This window comes from Pipra filicauda, unplaced genomic scaffold, assembly GCF_003945595.2.
Source record: "Pipra filicauda isolate LSUMZ 115617 unplaced genomic scaffold, ASM394559v2 scaffold58_size5111680_pilon, whole genome shotgun sequence".
In the NCBI taxonomy this organism is placed as follows: Eukaryota; Metazoa; Chordata; class Aves; order Passeriformes; family Pipridae; genus Pipra; species Pipra filicauda.
This window is the reverse complement of record NW_024104742.1, coordinates 2,629,629-2,657,525: the sequence shown is the minus strand read 5'-3', so window position 1 is coordinate 2,657,525 and position 27,897 is coordinate 2,629,629. Positions and strand designations below refer to the sequence as shown.

The 27,897-nt window shown below is 39.1% G+C and overlaps 1 long non-coding RNA gene across 1 annotated transcript in view; it reads right to left on the bottom strand.

The window, feature by feature from the left end:
• LOC120324556 overlaps window positions 1-27,897 on the bottom strand; it is a 247,636-nt gene that overhangs the window by 17,955 nt on the left and 201,784 nt on the right. The gene's annotated exons all lie outside the window — the stretch shown is intronic.

Here is a 27,897-nt window from a genome sequence, read left to right as displayed (position 1 = left end):
GCCTTGTCTGAAGCAGCAGTACCAGTTTTACTTAAAAGTGATTTAATTATCATTAAACCTCTATTCTCCATACAAGCAGAAAATATCTAATGTCAATATTTGTTCTCACAGAAAGGTGTCATATGGGAAAGAAAGAAGAGAGGCTGTGATGAAATTGTCTGAAGAGGCAATGAAAATAAACCACCTTGTGTCAAGCACTTGAGGTTTGTAATGAAGTTTGTAATAAATGCCAACAACAGACACCTTCACTGTGGGAAAAGGAATCCTAAAAGATTAACATCAAAAAATTACACGCAGATCTTCAAAGCTGCTTCCCTTTTTATTTTTTTTTAATGGAAGCTAGCTGACGTGATCCTTCACAGTGCTTTTGCCACACTTAAACTTTGCAGCTCCTACAGATAATCTAACCTGTAATTTTGCACTGAACAATATTAAACTAAACAAGTCATCTTGCTCTAGCAGAGAGCTGGGTCAAAGTGGTTCCACTGCTAAGTGTAAACTGGGTAATTGGTACTCTGGCACAGTGGTCCAATTGAGGCTTCAACAGCAAATCCACATTACTGTCTTGCAGCAGGCTCTTAACACAATTCCAGTACTACCAGAGGAACAAAAATGGAGTTTTGTAATAGTCAAATGATTTATTAACCATTTTTAATCTTCTGCTCTCCTGTTTGATTTTCTGGTGTGATGCATTCTCCATATCCAAGCAATTTAGAGTCAAATACTTAAAACTAATTATTCATCTACAATAAAAATAAAATGGCACGTTCCATACTCTTAATAGATGCTTGAAACAAAAACATCTCCAGCCAGCATATATATGGAAGGTACACGAACAGTATGGTATGAGGGCTGAGATATTACACCTAGATTTTAATAGAGGACTTTAGAGTATAGAGGAGGTCAAGAGAAGTTTTACGAAAGGCACAGATACTGGGAGTTGAAGCAGGAGACACAGATCATGAGTTTTCTGCCATTCTCAGTCCTGCCATTCCCAATTTGCTCCTGTAAGGCACAGGTATCCTGCTCACTGAAGATTCACAGTGAGACAACTACATTGTGCTCTCCTTATGCCTCTCTTTACCTATCTACAGAGCAGCTCTACAGTGAACCTGTGCCCTCCAACTTATTAAACCACTCATTTTAAAAGTAAAGCCCCTCAGGTGATATTACAGATGTTTAAACAGATATAAAGGTTGTAAAGGATACTAGAATTTTGGGATTGCTGTGGGCATTCAATGGAAGCAAATAATCAGTGCAGTCAAGTAACTACACTTTGCCAGTGCAGCCAATATATCATAGCACAACATTGAACTGTATGAATCCTGGGATCTTCAATCAGATATTGCTCATTTAAAAATGGAGCTGTGCAACAGTGGCCCTATCTCTTGTACTCATTTTTCTTGGAGCAGCAGTCTGACATTTCAAAAGATGAGAAGTACCTTTCAGCTTGAATAAACTCAGAAATCCATCTGTAAACACATTTGGCCTCATCTTGAGAAATGTCAGGTTTCTGGAATGAACAACACGGGTACAATATTTGTGTCTGTTTGGACAGTCACTTGTAAGAGAGCAGGCATGTTGCAACATTTTATACTGCACTGTTTTGCAAGTACAATAGCCATAGGAAGAAATGCACATTCCACCCAACACCTTTGTCTTACTTTACCAATAAAATAGCTGCGAAAATAAGGAAATGATAGAGTCAGTAAAGGGAAGGAACACTTCTTTCACCTCCTTCTCTGCCTCATTGTAAGCAGGTCTCTGACTTGCTGGTTTCCATGGAGGAATGCTTCCTGACACTAGAGGCCAATCACTGGCCTCATTCATTATTGTTATTCATTATTGGGCTCCTGTATTGTCACCTGAAATCAAGTACTTGCTGTGTTGAGCATTATACACAGAAAATGGCAGTTCCTGCCCTGAAAAGTTTTCAGTCCAGAAAGCCAAAACAAATGTGAATGACAACCTATAAACAATATTAGTGCCACTGATTGATCTGTATGTATGTTTGCAGCAGTGGCTTTCAGCCTACGGTCTATGAGCCCCAGAGGGTAGTGGTCTAAAGGGATCCAAGAAAAATAACTAAGGGAAAAAACACCACCAGCCTTAACTTTACCTCATTCAGATCTCTGCTTCCTTTGGAAACCATTTAGGGTCCCTATACCAAAAAAGCCTGGAAATCATTGTATATGGGTTGCCACAATTAAGTCTGTCATTTACAACACCTGGAGACACACCAGCTTATATGTCTGGTTACTGCTTCACACACCAGGGTCACGCACCAGTCTTGTCTCAGCCTCTTTCCCCTCCGAGGCTGTGATATGGAGCAGAGAAGACCCAGCAATGTGCAGTACCTCCAGGCTTGCCACACCACGAGATCCTGTGCTCAGAGAAGCCTTGCACAGGTTTTAGATCAGCACACTCCCACCACAGCCCCTCAGTCTGCCACTAACACCCTCACCTTCCTTCTCCCTGTTAGGTAGGATTCACCCCTAGGAAGATGAAATCCCTTATATCTTGAGTCTTCAAATGGAAAGGACTTAAGCTCTCCTTAGCACCTGCTTTCCTCCTTCCTATGATGGAGGTACCAGACAGAGAAATACTTGCCAGCAAACAGCAGTTTACTTAGCAGTAGCTACCGAGTTAACCTGCTTGGAAAATACTCACTTGCAGAAGCACCTCTCTGTCCTCAGACTCCCAGAGACCATGAACTTTGGCAGCCTTACCAGAGATGGCATTCCCTGACTGCTGTGTACGAGAGAGCCACCCACCCACAGAGGAGAAACACTTGCCTTCTGAAGTCAGGGTGTTTGTTAAAGCCAGGGAATCTCACTGGTTATGGATTAGCACTCCAAGCTGCACGTGGTACTACGCTGTATTTTTCATAAAGCAATTCATTCTCTTACAGTCTTTCAGAGAATAAAAATTTCACTGACCCAATAAAATATGCTAAAATTGCTCATAATGGCACTGCTTAGGATTAGGTAGGAAGTCATTTTATCATAGTTTACAGACCTAATGGCCAGTATTGAGTGTGGATATTGTAAACTATAATGAAATGGGAAAAAATTACTTTCAGATGTATAACTCTGTATTTTATAATAACAACAATATATCAACCTTTCTAATATTCTTTTCTCATGACTGAGAGGACCTATTTGGTTTGTTATTGTGCACATGTAAATCTTACAATATCATTTGGCAATTCTTATGTTCAAGCTGGAATGCTCTTATTTCTGATCTTGCTGCTTTCTCCCTCAAATATCACCTTGTGCTAAGACTGGGGAGCAATAAGGATGACACATGAGAAATCTGCTCCACTCTTAGAACATGAGAACATTCCCACCTCCTCAAAACATCTGCTTTGCTTTATGGCCAGAGGTATTTTCATTCTGCAAATATGTCCTGATGTGAGATGGAGTTTTGATTAATTTTCCATTTCTCTTTCTAAAATTTCTGTTCATCCCTGGTATTCCGCAATTTGTTTTGGTCAATGCATCTGTCTCCCTCTCTCCTTTGCTATTTTTGTTTCTGATGTACATATATGTCTGTTTAAATACACTCACATATTATTTTCCCTGCAGAGTAGATAAGAGCAGAGAGCTGGTAAGGTCTTTGTCATTGGTACAGATTAAAACTTGGCCTTGTTTAAATATATTCAGATATAAGGAAGACCAGACACTAAAATGGAGATATATATATATACATACCATCTGTGGCATAGGCTCACAGAATCAAGAATGGGTTGGGTTGGAAGGGATCTTAAAGATCATCTAATGACAATGATTCCATGGGCAGAAATACCTTCCAGCACACCAGGTTGCTCAAAGCCTCATCCAACCTGGCTTGAACACTTCCAGGGATGGGAGCGTTTCATTTCAGTGAAGAGAATGTGTTTTTACAGCTTTTACCCACCTCTAACACAACACAATTTTTTTAGCCTTTAGAAAAATTTAATTTTGAATCTAAGATTTCAATCACCCTAATTTATTTGGCTTATTGGCCAGTGTAACTTCTTTGATCCTTTAAACCAAAGTGAAATGGAAGACAGACTTAGAAAATACTACCCAGATGAGATTTGGCAAGGAATCAATATTTTAGACTTTAAATATGTATTAATCCATGGCAGAACTAAACCATTTTAACTTTTTATATAGACAGTATAGATCCTTCTGAAAGTGTATAAAAAGTGCATAAAACCTCCATATTATGGAGTTATTTTGCTGAATGTTATTTATGATACAGTTATCTCACTGGGGAAAAGCAAGAGCTAGTGATATCTGCCCAGGGAAAAAATATGGGGTGGTAGTTTCAAAAGAGCTTGAAAAATTTAGACAGTCAATTCCTGGTGAATTGGGAGTTATGACAGGAGTTATGGCTCTAAATCATATAAGCAGTTTTGAAAATCCAGCTCCTCCTTCCCCCTTTATCTTTAATTGAGTTCATTTGTCTTTCATTTGCTTATTGTGACATTCTCAGGCAATTTGAAGCTGCTTCAGAAATAATACCAGCCCGGATATTTACAGGCAGTCTTGTGCTGTTCGAGGTCCAGCACAGGGCAGTGGAGTTGGGCTGCTGGGGCTGCTCTAATTGACTCCCTTGTTGAAGTCACCAAGGAAGCAGCACTTACATGTAATGGGCCATCGGGTGCTGGAGCAGAGGGAATACAGAGTGTCACTGGCAGCAGCTGGAGCATGAGACAGCAGCACTGGCAGTGAAGCAAATCCACTGCTGAGCTCCCAGCTGGATGCCTGGCTGGCTCTGCACCTTCCCCACACGGAGGCTGCAGGTCCATCAGCTGTCTGGGGACCACCAGTCTCACTTCAGAGCAAGTCAGCTACTTCCTCAACTGAGTTGGAAGCACCCACCCGACAAAAACCAACCAAAATTACTCTTGGTCTCTGAAGGGCTTTTGTTAATGACAAAAAAACCACCAAACCCAACCAGAAGTATTCTTAGTACCTGAAAGACTTTTGTAACAAAACTAATTAAAAAGTAAACAAAAAAAAATTACAGTGTACTGTCTCTGGAACCTCTTACTTTAGCAATGCTTGTAGTACTAACAGAATGATAAATGATGTGATTATATCTTGAGGATAACCAAAACCAAACACAGACCTTTTCATTTAACCATTCTCATTTGAACCAGCCACTTCAATTCCAGTTTCCTTTTAGTAAAGAGCTCTAAAATCAGAAGTTTATAAATTACTGCATCATATCCTTTTCTTTATCTCTTTTGGACAATCCAGAACATCCATAATATACTCCTAATACAGTATTAAAAAATAAGTTTCTTATTGAGAAAACTCAAGACAGAACAACGGTGGCAAGGAGAAACTGCTGATATAATTTCAGTATAAGTCCTAGTTCAAATTAGAACCTAACAAAATTAAAAATAACTAGAAGTTTTCAAGGCAAGGTGATAAACAGGTAAACCAGACAGCACACACCACGCTTTTTCTGCAGTGCTGAGACATAGCCTGGCTTATTGCGTTTGCTTCATCTTTAACACTCTTTCAGAAAAACCTTTCCATTTTTGGACATCTCTATTAAAGGCTCATTTGCACACCAATTCTGTACAACTATCAACATCATCATTTAACAGTTATATAATAGTAGTATTGTCCTACAAGATCTAGGAAAAAGGAACTGTGGTACATCCAGAAAGAATACAAATTCTTCCCCAAAGTCGCTACCAAGGCTCATATCTTGCTGTTTACAATATATGTCAGGTTTTAAAAAAAGTCAGAAGTCTATGCTTGTGTGAGAGATATGAATAGCTAAGACAAGCAAAGGTACCATCACTGCTATTTTCACTCTGCAGGGGTAAAGCTGAGACTGAAAAATGGAATTGCCCAAAATCATGGAGAGAGTGGGTGACAGGATAGAGCTGACCTGGCTCACCTGGCTGAATCCTAACCCTAGACAGCCCTAAAATTAGGGTGAAGCATTTCTATAATAAATTGTAACATTAATATACCTAAGTCTGAAAACATCTAAAGTTATATTAAAAATCACACATGTGGATCAAATACTGACTAATATATGAACTTTCTCAATGAAATGTCCCTTCCTCTGTCTTTCTGTTAAGCCTAAATTGCAAATTGTGGTTACCAGAAAAAAAGCATGCCTTCCAATTCATAAAATACTCTTTTGTTCTACTTAACTTGGGATCAGTCTTTAGTGTTGGAAAACAAAGTTCCAAGTCACTGATTCCACCTTCTCCCTTACCTGACCTGGTCTGTCTTTCTCCCAAGTGTTCTCCCATTCCTGTCTCTGTACTGGGAGCATTTCTTCCAGCCAGGGCACAATCTTGTCCATGGGCATTACACACTGTGCACACACCTGGGCTGATTTTCTCATGAGGAAGCTCTGTAATATGCCGTGTACAAATGCTGTAGAATAGGCAAGCTCATCAACTCTGCTGCAGAGGAAAATGTGTCTGCATCAAATTATGAAGTCTGTTTTGTGTCTGGGCTAAAATATCAATCCTGTGGCTTCATTAGTTCTTACTTGCCCCAGGGCAACCTGCTATGCAATTATAGTCTCTGATAAGCTTTATTATATCTCTCATTCTGAAATCGTAGGATTTAAACTAGTTATATTTGGTAATATATCTAGAAGCAGTTACTCTCATCTCAGTATCATCAATACATATGACTCCATTGAAATTTCAAGAAAATAAGTTGTGGAGAAATGATCTTAACATTGTTATATAGAATACCTGCCAAAGGTACAGCAAACAGGGGGTTTACATGCATCACATATGGTGGTATTTTACATTTTAAGATACAGTGAAATCTTGATCACAGTGTAGTGACTGGCAAAGCTCCCACCCATTTCAATGAGGTTAGGATTTCAGCCCATATGTACACCAGCATTTAAAGCTAGTAATATTTATAGCATCTATGGTAAACTACACTAGCTGACTGTTCACCCTGGAATATTGCTGGGAAGGTTCTTGGTACTGGATATTGATGCTGGAAAGGGAAAGTGCCATGAACCACCCTCTTGGTAAGATGGAAAAAACCCTTTGTGTGACTGTTGGTCCCTAATGTGGAACCATTGGAACCTTCATGCAATTCCCTGACATGTGCCAGGCACACACCAAGAGCCCCCCAGCAGAGCAGTGACCTGCTGTATGTGCTGCCTTGGGGAAAGCTGGGGTTCAGCCTGTCCCTTCCTGAGACAGGTAAATGCACAGGGAGCGAGAGATGGAGCCAATGCCACTTTTAATCTCAGGTGAAAGGACACTTGACTGAGTGTAGAAGAGTTTTTAGGGCAGCAGTAACAGCTTAGGGCTGGAAAAGTTGAGTTTCAACTTAACAGCACAGTAGGAGAGCAGGTGTTGTAGACATGAGAGTGAATCCATGCAACTGTTTCTGAGCAAACCAGAGCTAAAGTACCACCAGACAACTATGAATTGAGCTTCTTTTGCCTATGTGGACATTTACCATGTTTTGTTTATGTGGTAGGTTATATTTATTTGTTTATTGTATTTTGGTATGTTTATATAAGTGCCTATCATCTACATAATTTTAACTTATTTTTATATTTAAATACATTTAAGAAAGATATGCTTCTATAGATATGAAATATATTTTTATTTTAGGTAATTTATAATTAGTACCATATTTGTTATTTATTTATTGTAATTTTTATATATTGCAATACAGCACAACAGCACACTGAAAGTAACCGAGTGCACAGTGAGTGTACTGATAATCAAAAATTTGGTATAGCCCTATTTTCTTATCAGTTATTATGCTGATGTCTGAATGCTATATATAAATGAGCCACATCTAAGACAACTCACAGGCCCACATATAATTATAATACCTTGGCAGGTAACTGTTGGTGATTTTTCTTAATACTTGCATGTTCTGTTACAGCAAAACAGCAGCTGTCTGAAATTTCCTGGTGATTAATGACAAGCCTTCTCCCCTCCCCCCCATCTAATACTTATTTAAGCAGTGGTGACTGACAGGGAGGCCTTTCCCAGCAGTTAATTACCAGATAAGCTAAATCTTGGCACATTCAACTGAAAAGAAACAGCCTTTCCATCAGTCATCATTGCTTAAATATAGCCCAAATTGGTGCATTTTCAATTCTTAAGTAAGACCTGTAGGAAATATTCCTTTAAAATGTGCATATAATAGGATGTTTATATATATAGAATATATTTATGTGAATACTATCCCTTTGTGAAATCAGTTGAAGGATCTTGTGTGCACTGCCAATGTAGGGAGGTGGAAGAGTGAAAAGAAAACCCACATTTTGATCCATCAAGGAGTTTTCCCAGAAGGCTTTTTGTTCGATGGAGTCTGGGAAATATTCCTGCTTTCTACAGACTGAAATGCTAATGTCATAATCAACCATTTAGGATTAGGTAACCCTGGAAAAAATATTAAATATTAAAACCAGGCAACGACATGAGCTCTGGATAATTTCTTTGAATCAGTTTAAGAAAGTATTTCTCCCAGCAGCCCACTCACAGTATTTTGCTGACAGGTAGTCAGATAATGACACACGTGTTTCAGTCATTTCAGTGCAGATCTGGCCATCTTGGTTCATTTCCATTTTTGTTAAGGTTGATCTAAGACACTTGGTTAGGCACTGGCAAGGCCAAGGCTCCCTCTGTATTTTTCTAAGGAAGTGGTAACACAAAATAACAGTAATTTAAACTGTTACAGCAACATGTGTCCGAGTTCTCTTATTACTCAGAGCATACTCGAGTTTTAGAGGCTTCAAAGTCAAGATCCTTGCTATGAGAAAGGAAGTTAGTTGATCAAATAATTCACTATGACTCTCAGCCAGTCAGGAGCTCTAGCAAATACCATTTTATATGCTCACTTCTGTCTCAAGCTGAATACAGAAAGCTGAGGCAGTAATTTGAACATCTTCCTCATGTTATATTAAATACAGGATCAAGTCCAGATAACTCACTGTCAGTTTTTAGTAAGATCTTTGTTCTCTATGCTCCCGTTGTTCTACTGTTTAGCTTTAATGGGGTAAGAATTAAAGGTTTCAGTCAGAACTAGGTCAAGGAAAAATGTTATGTTTCTATTTGTTATTAATCACCCCCTGGCCCCCTCATTTAACAGTTTTGCCAGGTGTTAATTCTTCATAAACTGAGATTTAAACAGCTCCATTAGAGGTACTTTACTCTAGGCCTCTTACAGTACTTTTAAATATTTTATACAGCTTCAGCAGTAAACCCAGGCAGAATCTGCTAAACTTCATGGCTTCCCCTTAAATTTTCCAGTCACTCATTTTTTTCCAGAGTGAAAATGACAGTATCTACAAAGGCGTTCAAATCTACTGCTTTTGCCCCCCTCTTTTTTTTGCTTTTACTGGGAAATATCTAGTAAATGTCACTTCAGGATCCTTCCCCAGACAAAGAGCACAGCCAGAGCCATTTGTAGCACACACAGTGAATGCCCAGCTGCGTGGTTGGATGATAAATACCAGTGACATGAGGGATTCTATGACTGGCTACCTATTTTAAGCAAGCTGTACCATTATGACATCTAAAGAAACCAAAGTAATGTGAAACAAAACCTCAGCAATGATAGGTGGCCTGGCCACTGTTAATCCTCTGTCATGAACATGTACAGGCAGTTTCTAGCAGTTTTATAACATTAGAAAAAATTTTTACTTTCAAAAATGACAAATTGGAGCTAACGAAGAACACTGCTTGTAATTAAAAAGAAGTGCAAGACTAAATCAAGCCTTCTTATTGCCTGGAGAGATTTGTCTGTGTGAGACAGCACATGCACATTCCCTTTGGCTGTATCAGAGCTGACAAGTTAAGCAAACACTGCCTGGCCTTTGATCTTCAACCGAGGGGAGAGCCTGGACTCAGCCATCACCCCCAGGAATGGCATTTGGTCCCTCTGGATTCCTGCTATGCTGACATCCTGGGATAGTCGGGGACAGGCTGGTCGTACAAGGGCTGTTACAACCAGCTTGCAAAGCTGATGTGCTGACTCCTGAGAGCAGTGGGGCACTTACACTCTGGAGAATAACCAGATCGATTCAAGGGACTTGGCTGGAAGTGTCTTACACATTCACTGCTTATCTCTAGACCAGCAAAGTTAGGCTGAATCATTTTCCTGCAACAAAAATGCTCCTTGTGTCCCTCAACAACCTCAAGCTGTTCAGAAAAGGACTAATACTCTATGATTTTTACTCCTAAAAGCCTTTTAAATGCTAACAGTAGATGTCATTTAACTTATGTATCAAAGACTTGTTTTTAGGCCATTTTGTGCCACATATCCTTGTTCCAGTTTCTTAAAATTTATATACCATCTCTGTTTTACAAGTGTATACTTTTGAGGGGATCATCTTGAAGGAGTCAAAGATTTTTGAAGGACCATCTCACTATATTGGCAACCCGCCTTAGTATAAATTGCTCTTCAGCTGTTCCTGGGGACCAATGTCATGAGGAAAACTCAGTCAAATTGCTTATTTTACATGTAGAGGTTATAATCTCCAGTATATAACATTAACTGCTACTTCCAAGCTGGCTGATAGATGTAGGAGAAGAACTACCTAGGTAATGACTGGTGGTGAAAATATTTTCTCTGGGCTCTTGAAGAGGATGCATGATAGCCAGACACCAGCGCAGGCTGCCTTGTATCCAGTATACAATAGTCCATTTTCACTTGAATGTCCTGTTTCTATTAGAAAATAAAAATTCCAACTTGTACTTTAGGACAAAGAAAGCACCAGAATTATTCTTAAAAGTTCCTGTAAATAGGCTTTTGATGCAAATGAATACATATGGTTTATCTCTTCTTATCTCACAAGAATTATTGAAGCAAATTTCAACTCTGTAAATGAAATTGGCATATTTGCATATCCTTTTGCTGTATTATTAAAAGGCTGCACATAATATTATGCATATTATCAGTGTCTGAAGACTTAGAGCCCTGCCCAGCTTTCCTCACTGTAAAAAAAAAAGAAACAACAACAAAAGCTTGATGTCGGCAAGCCTTGCGGCTAACAGCATTTAAATCAATGATAAAGGAACTTACAAGTAAAACATCTAATAACCTCTAGAAATTTTATGGGTGTACCCTGCAATGTGTGAATGTTGGGTTAAAATTTACAGTGATCCTACTTTGTAGTATGAGTGAGTATTGAAATTTTAATTTAAAACAACAGATTCCATAACAAACAAGTACAGAGCTTAATACTGGTGTTTATTTATTGCATTGATTTTCAGGGCTCCTTTCAAAGTGAAGTGATCAGTTAAAGTCAAGCACAAAAATGCATGAACATGCTGAAACACTGAATTCCTATTCATTCTTGAAATTCTGGCCACTGCTCCTGATCAAAATTCACAAATTTAATTAGCATTCAACAAATCGTCTGAAGTTGGAAGATGAAAATGGTAGATTGACAACCAATTAGTAGTTCTTCAATAGTAGTGGTTAGCACAAGGCACTGGGAGCCTGGAGGGCTCTGTCCTAGTCTTTCCTAAACTGTGATGTGTTTCTGGGCCAGAGGAGCACCCTCAGCCTCTCCTCTGGACAAGGAGCTCTGTCCACTACTCACTGACGTGGAAGAGGTAAACAAGAAAGACTCCAGAACGGGGAGATCACGATAGTTATCCAGACTGGGGGGCCAAGCCCCTTTCAAGAGATTTGAATCAGGTCTTCCATATTCAGCTGAAATGCTGAATCACCACCTCTAGCAGACAAGCAGTGATTGGTAACTCTTGTAATGTCTCATTGCCTTTGCTTGTCTCATAAGGGCTTGATATGAAATTAAACTTTCCGGGGCAAACTCTCTCACTAAGTGTGGTGTGGCACGTACATTTTAAAATTCAGTTCTAACCTCAGAAATAGCCCCAAGTCTTCTCAAATATTTTGGTACAACAGCCCTACTGAAACACAATTCATTCACTGGCAGTTGAGACAAATGAAAAAACCAATTCCTTGTCACCTATTTCACATATTTTGAGCTCTTGAGGACCATGCAGACAGATCAGGCTCAGCAACAGGAATAGCAGCTCCAATCCTTGTCCTGTCTTGAGGGGGGATTTATAGCACTAATCTCTCAGTTTCATAGACACTGAATCTCATGTTCTTCAGTTCCTGGCCTTCTCTCTTGGCAGTGGTCTGTGGATTACCCTAGGGGAAGGGCTCCCCTCCCTTAAAGGGATCTTGATAAGGGGATCAGATGACATAATTCTTCAAAAGGCTTGAAGGATCAAGCCTTTTGACTTACAGAGTATACCTGGGATATTATGATCAGTGTGTACACATCTTTTAAGATGGGGCCTTTGGGTACAAATAGTTCTCTATGCCTTAAATCGGTGTGCAGAAATTTCTCATTACATATGGTGTATTAACTTTCCAAATGTATGCATCTGCAAATGGAAGAGGAAACTTTTGGAATTGGACACCCTGTTTTATCAAATTGACATGGCTTGTTAAAATATTAATATTTAAAAAAAATCTTTTCATTTAAACAGAACCAAGTCAATTTACTTACATTTTGAGGGGTCAGATTTCAACAGAAATTAATTGTGCTTAGGCTAGATTAAGTTTTCATTAGTAATCACATAATTGATATTCATTGCTCATTACAGTTAAGCAATTTCAAGCTAACTGTGCAAATAGTGAATTTAGTGAGCTCTCATAAAAGCTGAATTGATCACAAATATGTAAGGTCTTTCCAATAACATGGGAAATGTTTGCCCTTTAGTTCATACTCAGGCAAGCTACGTGCAGAACCTGGAAGGCAGTTTTGCAGCCTGTGTGTTGGTGTGCTTGAAAGGGCTGTGCTGTATGAAGTGACACAGAACACAGAGGTCAGAAATCACCTTAGTCATGGAACTAATTCTGATTAAAACAAATTTTATCTAGGATAACAGTATTTATGGGGATAGCGAGGGAAAAGGTTGGAGCTAAACCATGATTGCAGCTATAGGAGCTGAATAACCTGGTTTATTTAATTTTATTTTGTATTCTGTGAAGATCTACCATCCACTGCTGTTTTTCAAGTTTGGTTAGAGATAAATCTGACTTGGTCCCTTTTTAGTCTTTTTCTGGCATTACACATGCTATTAACTGTTCTTTTTCAGATTCCAAGGACTCTTTCAATAAAAACAATTTAAGTGATCTTCCCAGATCTGCAGTTCTTGTTAATTACAGCTGTGTTGAATCCTTTATGAAATAGTATTTACTTCCATGTTCCTGATCTTGGTAAATTTCAATGTTTATTGAAAATATTTATCATTCAATGGTAGTGTTATTAAGTATTATTACACCCACAGTGATACAAATGTTTAGTGTCCCAGTGACAATTTGATATACAGTGAATAGGAAATGAGGAATTCTGGGTCCTAGATTCTTGGCAGTATCTTCCTTACAGACCTTGGCCAGTCCTCTCAAAAAAGAGATGCTAAAACAAGCCTAGAAAACACAGCCTGTGAGCAAAGAGAAAAAAATAGAGACTGTGGAAGATATGAAACCAAGTTCAGAATCATGAGGGAACTGAAAGGAGGGATTAATAATAGAATCATAGAATGGTTTGGGTTGGAAAGGACCTCTAAAGGTCATCTAATCCAACTTCCCTTCAGTGAACAGGGACAATCTATTCAGCATAATGAATAGCATGAAAAAAGAACAAGTGTATATAACAGGATTCATATATAGTATTTTTCATCCACATTATGAAGTGGATACTGAGCCTCAGAGCAACAGGAAAGCCTGACACTGACAGAGAAATGCACTTCCTGGACCAAACCCCAAGCAAGCATAACTGTTCCTAACTCTCCAAGATGTCTGCCTGAAGGATAAATGAGCACATCTATTCTGGTCAGCAGAACTCATTGAATATTTATATGCAAGTTTTCATTTAAGTGAAATATTTCAAAGACATTTACTAGAACTGAAGAATATGGATCTTTGAAAATAAAAGTCAAGAATTTACATATTCTGCAGCTAAGAAAAGCCTGTTTAAACACTTTAAATAGACACAAACTCAGAGTATTTTGGAAACAGTATAGTCTGATGGTTACAGCAGTGTTGGGTAAGTGGTATCCTTTCTTCCACTTGTCTCTGATATGTTGTACAGAATTGGTATCTCTGTTTCCCTGCCAGCCACGAGCTTGCAAAGATTTCGGAGCACTTTGTCTCTGCAGTGAGATCTGCACGCCCAGGAGGTGAACAACAGGAGAAAGGATGGTCTCCTGATCACTGTTATCACGGGAGATGTGGATTGGCTTCCGTGTAACCTTAGAGAAATCACAACCAGCACACTTACATCTGGTGGCTCAGTGTCCTGCAGAAATCAGAGCTACTGCTGAGCCAGCTGGCTCTGAAATGCAGCATTTCAGACCTGCCTCTTGTACCTGTGCTGCTGTACTGTTCCTTGCAGATCTAGCAGGAGCCCTGCATTCGTCTGCAACTTCAAGTTGTCTTTTTCTTCTCGTGCCTTAGCGCTCCAAATATAAACTGGGAGCAATGGCACTTCAAAGTGGTCTACCATGAATGTGTGCGTGCATGGTCAGGAGCAGTAAAATACATGGAAACATCTCAGAGACAACAAATTGTCTTCTAAAACAAATAGACAAGAGTAACAGGTAGCAGTGTCTTCTTTGCTTAATTCATTAAACATTTGAGAAATAGAGGCTTAGGAAGGGACAACTAGATGTGTAATTCTCCTCCTGTACTGGTAAAAATATAACATTTGCTTATAAAATTTTCACCTGTAGGATATTTAATTAGAAACATGTATAATGTTCCACCAAATGTCCTAGTGAGCACATATATTGTTACCAAACTTCTACTGGAGTTCTCAGTATTTAAGAAAAATGATACAGCAGGCAAGATTCACTCCACGCAGTGCAAGAAAGAAAGCACTAGAGACTAATTGCAGTAACATACTAAAGGAATAAATTCTACCAGAAAACAGAACCTTGAAACTGATTTCTACACTAGAAATCTGTGTGAAAATTCTGAACAGAAATGTGAAATAACTCCTCATACAATCTGTTCTAGTTTACCAGAGCAAATGAGAATTGTGTTTGCTTTTCATCTGAGCTGGAGAAAAATCTCTGGTACTGAGGTTTATGAGACTTAATATGCTAAATTTATGAAGGCTGGCTTCTAGTTTGAGTTCTTTTGGTAACAACAAGGAGACGGCAAACTTTGAATGGAGCCTCAGCAGCATGCAAAAAATGGACAGAAGATAAGGTTCAAATCCAGTTTGGTACAGATTTTGCTGACTGCAGTCAGGGTCTGACCTGAGGCAGAACACCTGAAAAACTGACCAGAAAAAGGGCTAGGGGCCTCCTCAGGTAGATTTAATTTAGTGGATAATCAGAATGGTACTAGGGCAAGAGATCAGACAAAACCCCTAAACCAGGCAGACTGAGAGAACATCTGGTAGTGGCCTTCAGGGAATGAGTGAAAAGATTTGCTGGGACAGCACACCTTGACAGGTATCTCATGGGTCAGGCAGCTGCACAGTTTCAGGACGATGCACAGTTTCTTATTTATGAGCAGAAGCAAGATCTGTGCCCATAAATCACTGTCTGAGACATGTAACCCTAAAGTACATTTTAACAAGCACAATTAAGAAAAACTACCCAGGAGCACAGAACTCAGTACTATGTAATTTAACACGAAACTCTGCCATGATTTAAGAGTCTCTGCCACTGCTGCCTTAATAATCCCTAATTCACATGCTGTCATAAAAAAACCCCACTCCCACCCCCCAGTATATAGATCCCTGCTCAACATAAAGGTTATTTAACTCTTTTGTGGCAAGTGGGGCTTGTAAAGCCAACCAAGCAGCAGAAGGTACTTAACAGGACTCTGCACAGGACCAGTGCAATGGGAAAACCTCATCTTCTACACTCAGCTTTGACTCCCTGTTTCCACACTTTGTTCTGGCCCCAGCTGACTTTCTATTCTAGCAACTAACCTCATGAAATGTTGACGGACTAAGAACATTTATGGTAAGAAAACATTTACAAATTATAAATACACCATGAAAGTTTTATTTCTCAATTTTCTGGCCTATAGCAAATGTGGTTCTCACCCAGATTATCCAGAATACTGTTATGATCTTTGCACAGTGCTAATGAAAAATTAGCAAACACATGAATCCTTGAAATCAGCTATTTGTGTAGGAATGACTTTGAGCCACAAGTTTAAAAGTCTACATGAAAAGGAGTTGCAGCAAGCAACCTTTACAGGAGAATAGCTTGGAAGCAAGTTAACATTAAAGAGAAGAATAGATGATGTGTCAAGAGAGCTGTTATGGATTACAGTAAAACTTCTAAACTCTAGTGACTAAAATAAAGACAAAATCTTTTCTTTAGTCTTTGTTACGCATGGAGCAAGGAGCTGCACACTGATACAGGTGATCACTACACATCACGAATGGTTTCTTGAAATGAAAAGAAAAATCACTAAGCATAGATCACTTATTATACACTAAAAAGTTTGTAAATACAGCTGAAAATATGCATTCAGCCCTGAGCCTTGGCTGATCACTTACTGATTTCAGAGTCTGGCAAGCAGAGGTGCTCAGGGACTTCACTATCGAGCACAGTGGTTTGAGGAGAACCAGCTGCCATATAATATGTATAAGATAACGTGACACAGGAGCTTTTTAAGAGTGACTTAACATGATATATTTAAATTAGATAATTAAACTTTCTGTGACTATCAGGTCAGTTTCCTCACGGTTTCCCTTCTCCCTTCCTTGTGAGGCTTGTTCCTTAATCGTTAACTCTGAAAACCGTGACTCCACAGCAGGTGTCTGCAGGGAGTATCTGCAGGGACTAGGGAAGCATCTCTGAACTGTTAAAACCTAACAAAAATGAATCTACTGTGAGGGTGATTAAGACTGAAGTGGAAATGAATTGCTGGTATATATAGTGTAAAAAATTATTTATCTGAGTGCACTAGGTCACATCCTAGGGTGTCCAAAAATACACAAAGGTATAGTACAAACAGAAGTCAAGACCTACATATACAGTCAAACACTATTTACAAGATAAAAGACTGACATGGAAGCACTGACTGTAAAAAAGCTGTCTGATCCTGGTAGATAACCATCACAGTGTGATGCTGAGACCAAATGGATTAATCTTTGAATATATAAATAGGGAAGTACTGATTAGGAGAAAATATTATTTCTCTATTTGATACCACTGAGGCCTGTACTGGAAAAGTATAATTCAAAAGGCTTTTGCTTGATTATAGAGAGACACAGGAATGCTTAGAAGATGGGAGAATGGATAGCACAGGAACTGAGTCTATTCAGTTTACTGATTAAAAGATGAAGGGGAAAGGGGACAACTGTATATAAGGACCAATGTGGAGAGCATAAATCTGCCAATGATATCTTCAGTCTGCAAACAAAGCTTTAACAAAGGCTCAGTGGTTAGATACAGATGCCTGATACATTCAGGCTAAAAATAGGATTCATGGTTTTAACAGCAGGAGTTAGTAGATCTTGCAACAATTTAATCAAGGTTATGAAGAATTCTATCAACGGTAATTTGAAAATCAAAAGTAGATGTTTTTCTTAGAACTCCAGTTCAAAGAACAGTAAGTTCATAGATGCTTAACACAGCTAGATAATAATAGCACAGAGGCATCTCTTGGCCTGGTAGTCTATGACCTGATTAACTAGATGGTGTGTTAGTACTCAGGTGCCTCTGTGGGAGGATGCAGTTTACTCATGTTTGGTTGCAGTGCTTACATCTCTTTTTTTTGTTCTCTTGTACAAACAGGGGGATTATCCTTTGTTTACCACTCAAAGAAGCAAGTCCTGCTGAATCACATGCAAAGCACTCTTCACCTTCCTATCATCATATTGCTTTTGAATTTCAGAGTATTAAAAGAGGACAGTGAGGTGAAGATGAGGGACACCTTCCACCAGTCATGACATTTGAAAATTGTTGATCTGTCCATCTGAAGTCTCTGTAGAAAATGTTCTTCAGCTTATTCACAACCACACTGATCTATGTAACAGCTTAGTTTTGGGACGTTCAGCTCAGCAGATTAATTTCCAGATTCTGTTTGACTTATCTACAGATATTTTAATTTTCCTCTTTCACTGACTAGTTTGACTTCATTTGCACATATAGAGTTAGTACCTGAAATAGCAGTATTGCAGCAAAACACTTATTTTTCAGACTCCTGTCCCTGCCCCAGAACACAGAAAAATCCCAATGAATTTTCTGGTACAAAAGCAGACTCTTAAATCAAAATGAATAGTTTCAGATAAAAAGCTTAATAAAAGCTCCCTCCTGCCATGGCTTCCACATAATGAACTGGGGTCATTCTAAAGAAAAGAACAGAAATTCTGGGACTAAAAGAGAGCAGTGTGAAGTGTTTTTAATATCACAGCAGATGTAATTATTTTCTATTTCTTTTTATTATTAAACATTGAGGTAGCTAGGAGGAAAAATCAATACAATATAATATCGTCAAAATAGTGCTTATATGTACCTATAATTAAGGATTCAGAGTCCATGTTTTATTGTGCTGGATATGTATGAATGGAAAGATAAAGATCTGATGGAAGGAGATGTATCTTACTGAACATGGTCTAATGCTTTATGCCTTACACTGTTGAAATTACTGGCATCAGTATTAGAATAAGTGTATATTTTAGTCCAGTTTGTGTACTGGGGGGACCTCTCTGGCCATTCTGGATCTAACATGTTGCTTTATTTTTTTGTTTGCTCTACTAAATAATAGTTTGATGGCTACAGGAGAACTATTATGGGTAATAATGCACTTAGACTTCTAAAGGCAATAATGCACCTCGACTGCTGATTGTTTTCTTCAGTGATAGCACTGAACATCCCCTGTTTGGCATAGCTGCAATTTGTTTTGGGTCACTACTAACCTATTTGGAATGATAGAAAAACAAGTAGGTCTTCTCTCTACTTGCAAATAAGATATTTCCCTTATAATGGTACAACCCTAACTCTTTGCATATCACTGTGTACTTTATTGCTCATCCCATTTAACAGTGCAGCTGCAAGTTTCCTGGCCTTTGATCTTCTTTCAGATGAGAATTATAAGCTTATTTAGGCTAATGAGGAGATCACATGTTCAGTAAATGTGCACAGCAAATAAAAAACAAAGTGTCTTAATAATATAGACGTATTTCAAATATCACTGAAGTTCCACAGTGAAGAATATTGCAGTCAAAGGAAGGGCTCCTATTGATTTCATTGATTTTGAGCCCTGGCTTCTCCTGAAATCAGCAAGCAGAGTAAAACCATGTCCCAGTTCATTACTAGGTTCTCCTCACTGCTTGCACTTAAGGCAAATTCTGTAGTTCAGCCAAACTGACATTTCTAAAGAGAATTCTCCTCTTTGCACTGAAGAAAGAGAACAGCTAATTGTTACTGTCCAATTTTCCTCTCTGTTGTTACTGTGCACTGGCCCAACAGTATTTGCAAAGATGTGCAGTGAACTCCATGCTTCAATTCACCTTTTGCCATATTAGCAAACAGAGCTGCACCAGCTGGCGAGCCCCCTGAACATGCCCAGCCCTGTCAGCTCTCCCGCTACAGCCTTGGGCCAGGGGGAGAGCTGTGCTGCTCCTCCAGCCCCAGAGCCCTGCACCTGGATCGTGGGGCCTCCTGGGACCAAGCAACACGACCTGATCTGCTCACTTTGCATTAACTTTGGAAAAGGCACCTGAGCAGAACCAACAGCAGTTCAGCAGCAGCCAGGTAACCACTTCTGCACTCGCGGGCAACCAGAGTGGATCTCAGTCTGCACTCGACTGGTCAAATTTGCCAGCCCTTTAGGCAGCTGTTTGATCTCCACCCATGACAAATATGCCAGTCAGACAGGGATGTTCCATTTTTGTTAATCTGTAGAAAGGAAATTATTTCCCTGATGCACCAACATCATACATATGGCTTATACATGCATCAAGACAGCATTATCTGTGCTACAGTGAAAGATGAAAATTCTTTCCTTCTTCAGGCTGTTTCTCCAGGTGTTTGAAAATCTGCACATTTAGTGAGTTTGCCCTCAAATCTGATGAATTTTGTGGGGCACAGGAAGCTATCTGTGCTCTGTGCTGGACCTTCTTTGAGCAAGGGAGGAAGAAGTACTTTGTTCCCCTGGCTCCTTCTGTGTCACAGGCTTCCTTAAACTGATAGTGACTGACCTTCCCTCTTCATCCTTGTGTCAGGGATGAAGGGACCAAACCAGGGCCCTGATCACATCCCAGATGGTTTCAACAAACACACCAGCTGATGCCTGGCACCCTCTCTCCTCTTGAGGAAAAGACATCTGTGATCCTTCTCATAAGCCCTGTTTGCTACTCCAGACTCCACAGACATCCATCCTACTCCCTGCTAAACGTGCATGGGAAGCAGGAAGGAAAACTCAGGGATCACACAAAGTCTTTTACTTTGCACGCTTGCTCTCTTTTCAAAAATCTTTCCCAAGTACCTTTTTGTGGAAGCTCTGCAATTGTAATCCAACAATGACAATAAAATCTTTTCAAAACAACACCACTTGCAGTACTTTGCAAGTGTCAACTGATCATCGGATAATGGAGTCTTGGAAGACTAAGGCTCAGTCCAAATATGAGAGCTTTACATTTATGTTTGAGAAAAACTAATTTAGAGGGTTATAGCCTAATGCCTCTTTAAAAAAGAATAATGTAAAATTTACTTAGATTATTTTTTATTTGTATGCATGAGCTCAACTATAATGGAATAGTATTGCTAATATAATTACAAAGGTCTGTCTCCAGAGGAGAAGATATTATGCAATATACTCTCTGCTCTATATATTCTGAGCACAGGTACCAAAAAGTAAAAGAGTAAAATTATTATTTCATCTGATGGGAGTTTTGACAGATTTATTCCTACTCTAAATTTCTTCAAGAGGAACAGAAAGGTGGAGAGGTCTTCCAATTACACCTGAAAGTATTTAAGTTTGGAAAATTGAAAGAGAACACAGGACAGAGGAGAAATTTCTCAATTTACAGGTTGGAATAAAAGAACTTTAAAAACTAGAAATAAGATGACTTTACAGATATGTAAAACAAGTAATCACACTTAAACTGCAATAATGAAAGAGCTAAACCCCTCAGATCTGGGAATCTGTCCTCTAGCTGAATTAAAAGGGAGCAGAAATTTCCGTTGTCATGAAGCTGATCGAGGTTCAGGTGCTGACCTCTTTTCATTCTCTCATTTTTAGGCTACTAAATACCAGGAAGTTATAACTATACTAAAACGAAGTATTGGATCAAAATGGTTTCTCCAAAGGACTTTTTCAAAAGTACATTTTATAGTTGAGGAGGATATTTGATCATTTTGCCAAAATGTTCTATTTCCTCAGTTATTCGGCTTTTAAGAAAGGCCAGTAAGGAAGCACAGAGGTTACACAATGTTACAATGCTGGGGCTCATTCACAGTAACTGGAGATTTCTGAAAAGGAGAGATAATTTGTCTAAACCTACAGACCCAGTAATATGCCTGAAATTTCAGCTAATAAATGAAAGAATCTTAAGAGGACTAACTAGTGTGCACATGAATTCATGCCCAAGTGATTTCCAATAATTTTATTAGCTTCTGCTTAAATCCTATCTCAGGAATCCAACAGAAAATTTTAAGTGCAGTATAAACGTTTTTAAAAAAATTAAAAAATAAATACTCAGAAATAGAAGAAAAAACTCAAATACCTTTCTTGAGTACAAAGTAAAGTGTTTCTGGTTGCAATAAGAAGAGCATACATTTTGAAAATGAATCTAGCAAAATTAGATAGCCAAACTGGATATCCACAAATGTTAAAAATCTGTATTTGTATATCTAATCCGACTGGAACATTACAGTACATTTGCTAATAGACTGAAGCAGGCTTGTACTGTGGGTCATAGGTACACATACCCATTCCATCTGTATTCTATCACCTCATGCACTACCACAGATTACCATATTTCATTAAGATAAACTGATATTTGTTCAGAGATTTTACTAAGAGATGATAAATAAAAGAGCAAAGAGAACCCTGTATTATTCAGCCTACTTACAGTTGAGCCCTGAGTGGCTACTTTCTAATTTCCCAACCAATAGTGTTGGTTTACAGTTTCATCCCAATAACACTTTCTTCAGGAGATGTTGGCAAAACATGATTACAGAGTCTACCCTCTGCTTTGTAACATTCGTCTAGGCTACAGCAGTGATCTCAGGTGAGACTGTAATAGCACTGAAATGAAAAGGGGAAGCCCATAAATCACTCAATCTGTACCTTCATATTATCTATCTCCGTGCTAATTTCAGGGTGACAGTTACCATCTGGTATAGAAGTACAAAAGTTTGACAGTTACCATAAGCAGGCTTTTCCAAGCATTTCAACTTCAGAAATGTGATGTCAACTAAAACTGAGATTTAGGGCTATTCAGACTGTGATTTGGTGTTGTGATAACAGAAAGAGGCTGTACAGAATCAGCATTATAACTTTAAAGTTACTGACCCTTCTGGGCCTCTTTTCCCATTACTGCTGTGATTCAAACATTGATCCAAATGATGCAGAAAATGCTTATGAAAAAGACTTTAGAGAAGAACTTTATGAAGAACTTTAGAGAACTTGTGAATGTGCATCTTTGGCCCCCAGAGAACATACAGAGTTCAAATCCCTTACAATGGTAGTGAAGTGGCCACCATCCACCTGCTTTTCCAGGAAGAGTCTGAAGTGCAAAGACAGAATCATGATGGACATTTCAGTTGAGAAAGCTACTCTAATGAAGCCAAATCTGTGGGATGACTAGTACATTGAAGAAGCAGAAAATGTTTTTGGTGCTAAGTGCATTAAAGTTAGAAGAATCCCCGGGGGACTGTGGTTCTAGGAGCTGATACACTGCATCCTAATTAACTCCTAACTGACCTTTCTGGTTATTTGGTGCCCAGAATTAAATACAATATTACATTTCGTCCTGCTCTGTCACATGATGTCTTTCCATATCCTGCCCCAAATTGCATTTGTCTTTCATGCTACCCTATCAATTAGTAACGCAAATCTAATTTGCTGCTTGCCTTCTCCAGGAGGTCTCTCCCAGCATTAGAAATGTTCCAGTTCTTCACTACTGGCTAATGCATTTATTATGGGTGAATTTTTTCCTCTGCATTTTGAGGTTGATGATTCACAAACATCCTTCAGGAGACAGAACTAATGCAGAAGTTACAAAACCAGAAAACTTGAAAATTAAACCAGACTCCCTCATATTCCCAAGAAGTTCAGAATAATTGCCCTGAGTGAAGCTGTTCTGACTTGAGAGCAACTATTTTGGCTTTTTGTTTGTTTTGTTGGTTTCTTTTTAGAAGGAGAGTCACTAAGAGCAACTGTGCACAGAGAAGAAAACATAAGGAAATCTTTAGCCTTCACAGCGTCTCTGCTTTCCTCTGTGGGGCTACAACTGCACTGGCTTTACCAGGAGACTCATTTGCACACACACGATTTGCTTTCATTGCCCTGATCAGAGCTGTGGTTTTTGGGGAGTTGACAAGCATTGGACTGGATCAGGACAGAACTGCAGTTCTTCTCTCCTGTGTGTCAGTGCAGGGCCTCAGTCATTCCCTGGCCACTGAGTTTCCCCGTCAAGGGACCTGCCTGGCCCGTGCCGATGCGGAGCTGCCACACGGACCACGAGCAGCGAAAGCAGGTCCTCCCCAGGCACTGCTGGGCTGGGCACTGAACAACAGACGCTCTGAATTTATGTTCTGCTGCTGTTTGTCTTCTCTATCTCCCTCATAGACCTTGTCCCCTTTGTTTTACATCTCTAGGAATATTCTATGATATGATAAAGGCTTTGGAGCAGAGGACAGGTCATTATCGATCTCACTTTGATCAGTTTACTGAAGGGAGATGCTCACTCTACATAAATATTCAGTGGTTCTGAGGAATAGCCAAAAGCACCTTTGCAAATGTTTTGTGGTCTAACAGAAGTTTCTGAGACCACTCCACTGCCTTTGCTCCTGGATGTAAATGCAGTACTGAAGCCTCTGTGCCCCTGTATTTGTACTCCAAAATTAATTTGATATAGTCAACACTTGCTCACACCAGGTTTTCTTAAAACATTAAATATGAAAATTATGTGGATTCACAAAAAAACAGGCTCATGTCATAGCTAAATAGCTAAATAAGGAAAACAAAGGTTTACTAAAGCACATACATGGTTGGGTTGATTTAAAGTTTCCTCTGTGTGCATTTCCATGACAATGAGGCTGCATAAATACATTCCAAATGGAATGGTTAGCAATGATAAAAGTGGGCAAAATATCAGTACCATCTGCTCACTTCTAATGCCTGAAAAAAGTGACAAGCTAAAATTAACCAAAGAAAATGAGCCGCTAAATAACCTTTCTCCCCCTCCAAAATCTTAGAGGCCTGTACATGTCAGCACAGAATCTGACCTTTAGTTCTCCATTGTTCCCTACTGTAATATTTATATTTCAATTTTTTTCTTAGCTTTAACTCAAACTCGTTTAACTTGCACAGTTAAAATAACTGGAACTTAACAAAAACACAGTAAAATTCTGCTACTATTAGTAGTCTCCAGTACTGAGACTGCTGTAACTGAAGAGACTAAACAGCATCACTGTCAACAATTTATCAAAATTTTTAGCTTGAATTTTGCATATCCATTTTCACTTTTTCCACTCTAAAATTAGTCTCTGTGCTGAAAAAAATTCCCATAAATGTCAGCAGAGGAGCAGAAACAATGTATTTCTATTATTTTAAAAATCCTTATTTTTGAAGTCTGGGCATTAAAACAAAAATTGATTCTGACTCTAAAACTGGAATTTTTAATTATTTATTTGTATTTTGAATCATGGATGTGTTGTGTCTTTTCACATCACTGAGAAATGAAGATGATGTCCGAGAGCTAACTTCCACTTTGCTGCTACTTAGGGGACAGAGTGGGGCAAGGCTGAGCCTCAGAAATTAAAAACACAGGAAAATGGATGTAAGACTTGGATCAGAGGTTAAATCAATCAAAAGAAAATGCTAAAAGTTGAACCTGAGACTTTGGAAAAAGCAACAGAGTTAATCTATGACCAAACCCCAGAATTTCCTCTCATTTTTGCAGACACGCTTATGTGATTTTACTCAGCAAGAGCCTGAAAACATACGGCTCTATGGGAATTTAGTGTATATAAATTGTCTCATTGATGGCAATGGAATTATTCATATGAGAAATATAAACTTGGTTCTGCAGTCTGAGCCAGCACACAGTGAATGTGTTTCTGGTTACTGGCTGAGCTAAGCATTGCAACCCTTGCTGTTCAGTAGGACCCTGGTGAGAACACTTGCACCAGGAGCCCCTTCTTCTAAATCTGTTAATGCTACTGATGTTAATCAAGTAGTGCTGCTCTTGCTGCTACATTTATAAAGTAAGAACAACAGATAATTATATCTAGAAAAGACTTTTATTTGACAATGGTTAATAAATTTAGTATGGAGAGAGATTTTGAAGCCTCAGTGAAAATGAAAAGCTAATAGCATTAAATGGCTGAGGGTGATTATTTTTGCAAAGAATGTGGATTATGCTGGTTCTCAGTATAGAAATAAAGAGAATAAAGACATGGTTATAATTTCATCTTTGCAATATAAATAGGATAGACAGATGCTTGATATTGTACAGTAATTATAGATGGCTGAACTGAGAATAAACCTTTTTTGTAGATAATGGTTTCTGATTTTGAAGGCCATTTTTAAATCTATGGTTAGGGTTCTGTCTTCCTGCCAAGGACATGAGTTAAATATTTAGTATGAAGTATAGTGGTGGTTTCTGAGCTCGACTCTTAAACATAATATGCAAACAGGCTGGTAAGTCATGGGTCAAACAACATGACATTCACCAAATTGAAAGGGGGGGGGGGGGAATGAGATTACAATTTTATCTGATAATCAGAATTCTGTAATGTAACTAAAGGGAAGAAACGACCACGGCATCTTTGCAAGTATTCTGTGCTGTGAAAGGACAAAAGTGAAGGAAAAAACCTTTGACACGTTCCTGAAACTCAAAGCTGTCTAGCATGGTAACTTTGTGAAGCTGTAGGCTCTGCAATTGATATGCCATAGCTCTCCTAGCAGACACGAGAAAAAAAGGAAATGTAGTACTACGGAAAAGTGAGAGGGAAGACAGAGTGGCATTGATGTGATCAGCTTTAAGGGCATTTCACTTGAAAGAACACCTGAGGCAACAGAAGCAGAAGGAACAATAAATAATTCAGCAAGAAAATTACATTTCAAAACAATGAGGTTGTCTTTCCCCTTTCCCCTTTCAATGAAAACTGCTTTCAAAGAACTTTCTGAAGAAATAGCTGCAGAAACTTCTGCTGAGAAACTCTCATCCGTTCATATCCATGCAATCCTCCTCATGCAGAAAGCTGCCCAGTGAAAGGACAGGAGTCTAGGATATATCTTGCTTCATGAGAAATTGAGGTGTCAGACACAACCCAGTGCTCTCAGGCCAGACCTCAGCTGGTAGCAATTGTCATAAGTTGTCTGACTTCAGTGGAGCTCTGAGCAGTCACACCAGGGAGCAGTTGTCCCTGGAGGATCGCGAAAAGTTTTGTTAAAAGTCAAGTTAATGAAAATGTAAGTTCAGCACACTGCAAACTGACACGCAGGAGAAGGGGAAGCATGTTTATCAGCTTGACTTGGCTGCACTGGGAGTGAAAAGCACAGTATTTTCAATCACTGGAGAGTGTGTGCAGCAGATAAGTCTGTACTGTATGGAGAGCTGGAGAAAGCGTGTGGAGGATTTTAAATAGGGCACAGGAAAACTTAATTTAAAACACAAAAATAATTTAAGTTAAAAAATGAATGGCTGGATCTTTATCAGGTTCCACACTGATTTGAACAGAACTTAGGATATGTAAGATGAACAGGACAGCACAACTTTTGATTTATAGCATGTGAGTTACCCCGTGAGAAGGTACATCTGCCCATGACCAGGACTGAGCACTAAGCACTGCAGGGTGACATAATGAAATGGGATAAACCCACTCATATTTACTGCAGCATGGGAGACACCTTCCATGGGTCCTGTGGCACAGCTCACAGACTGCAGGGGCACACATGACTTACTCAGCTGTTAATTGGCTTTGGACCCAGGCTTTAATCATGGTATCACAGCGTGGAAGGCCAGAGTTGGAAGAGTTCAGCCTGGCTTGGCCACTGCTGCTCACCACTGCCCTTTACCGCTCCCTTTGCCAGGCTGATGCAACTATTTGTGGGGATAAGCTCTAAGCAAGACTATTTTAGCTTCCAGGGAACAAGCCATAAACTAGATCCCCGACACAGACTGTGATAAAAACCAATAAAATCCTGCAATATTTTCTTCTTAATCCTAATTTTTAAGTCATACAGCCAAAGCCCTACAAACAGATGAATCATAACATCTGATGGGACAGTAACCTAAAGGAGCTGGAAAAGCAAGAAGCAGAACAGAACAGGGGACAGGACAGCGTGAGAATTATTTAGTGTGGCTTTGTTGCCAGAAAAAGCACAGCAAAGATTACTGCTGCTGCCTCAGTGCTCAGCCTATGTGCTTCTGTATCAAATGTGAATTTACCAGGCTTTGGAAGGCAAAGACCTCAGTGGGGCTGCAGATGGCTAGAGAGAAAAATAAAATAAAACAGAGATAATTGGAGAACAGCACCAAATTCCTGTTCCTAAAGTTAAGACACGTTGAAGGTTTTCTGCTTTTGCCATGCACAGTCTGCTAGGAAAGAGGCAGCTCATATTTATCTACAAATGTCTTAAAATTGAAATATGCTTTCAAATGAAGAGCATATATTTTTCAGGCATGCATTTCAGCTCATAACTAGTGTAATGCTTTCTTATATCTCATTTGAACAAAGGTTCT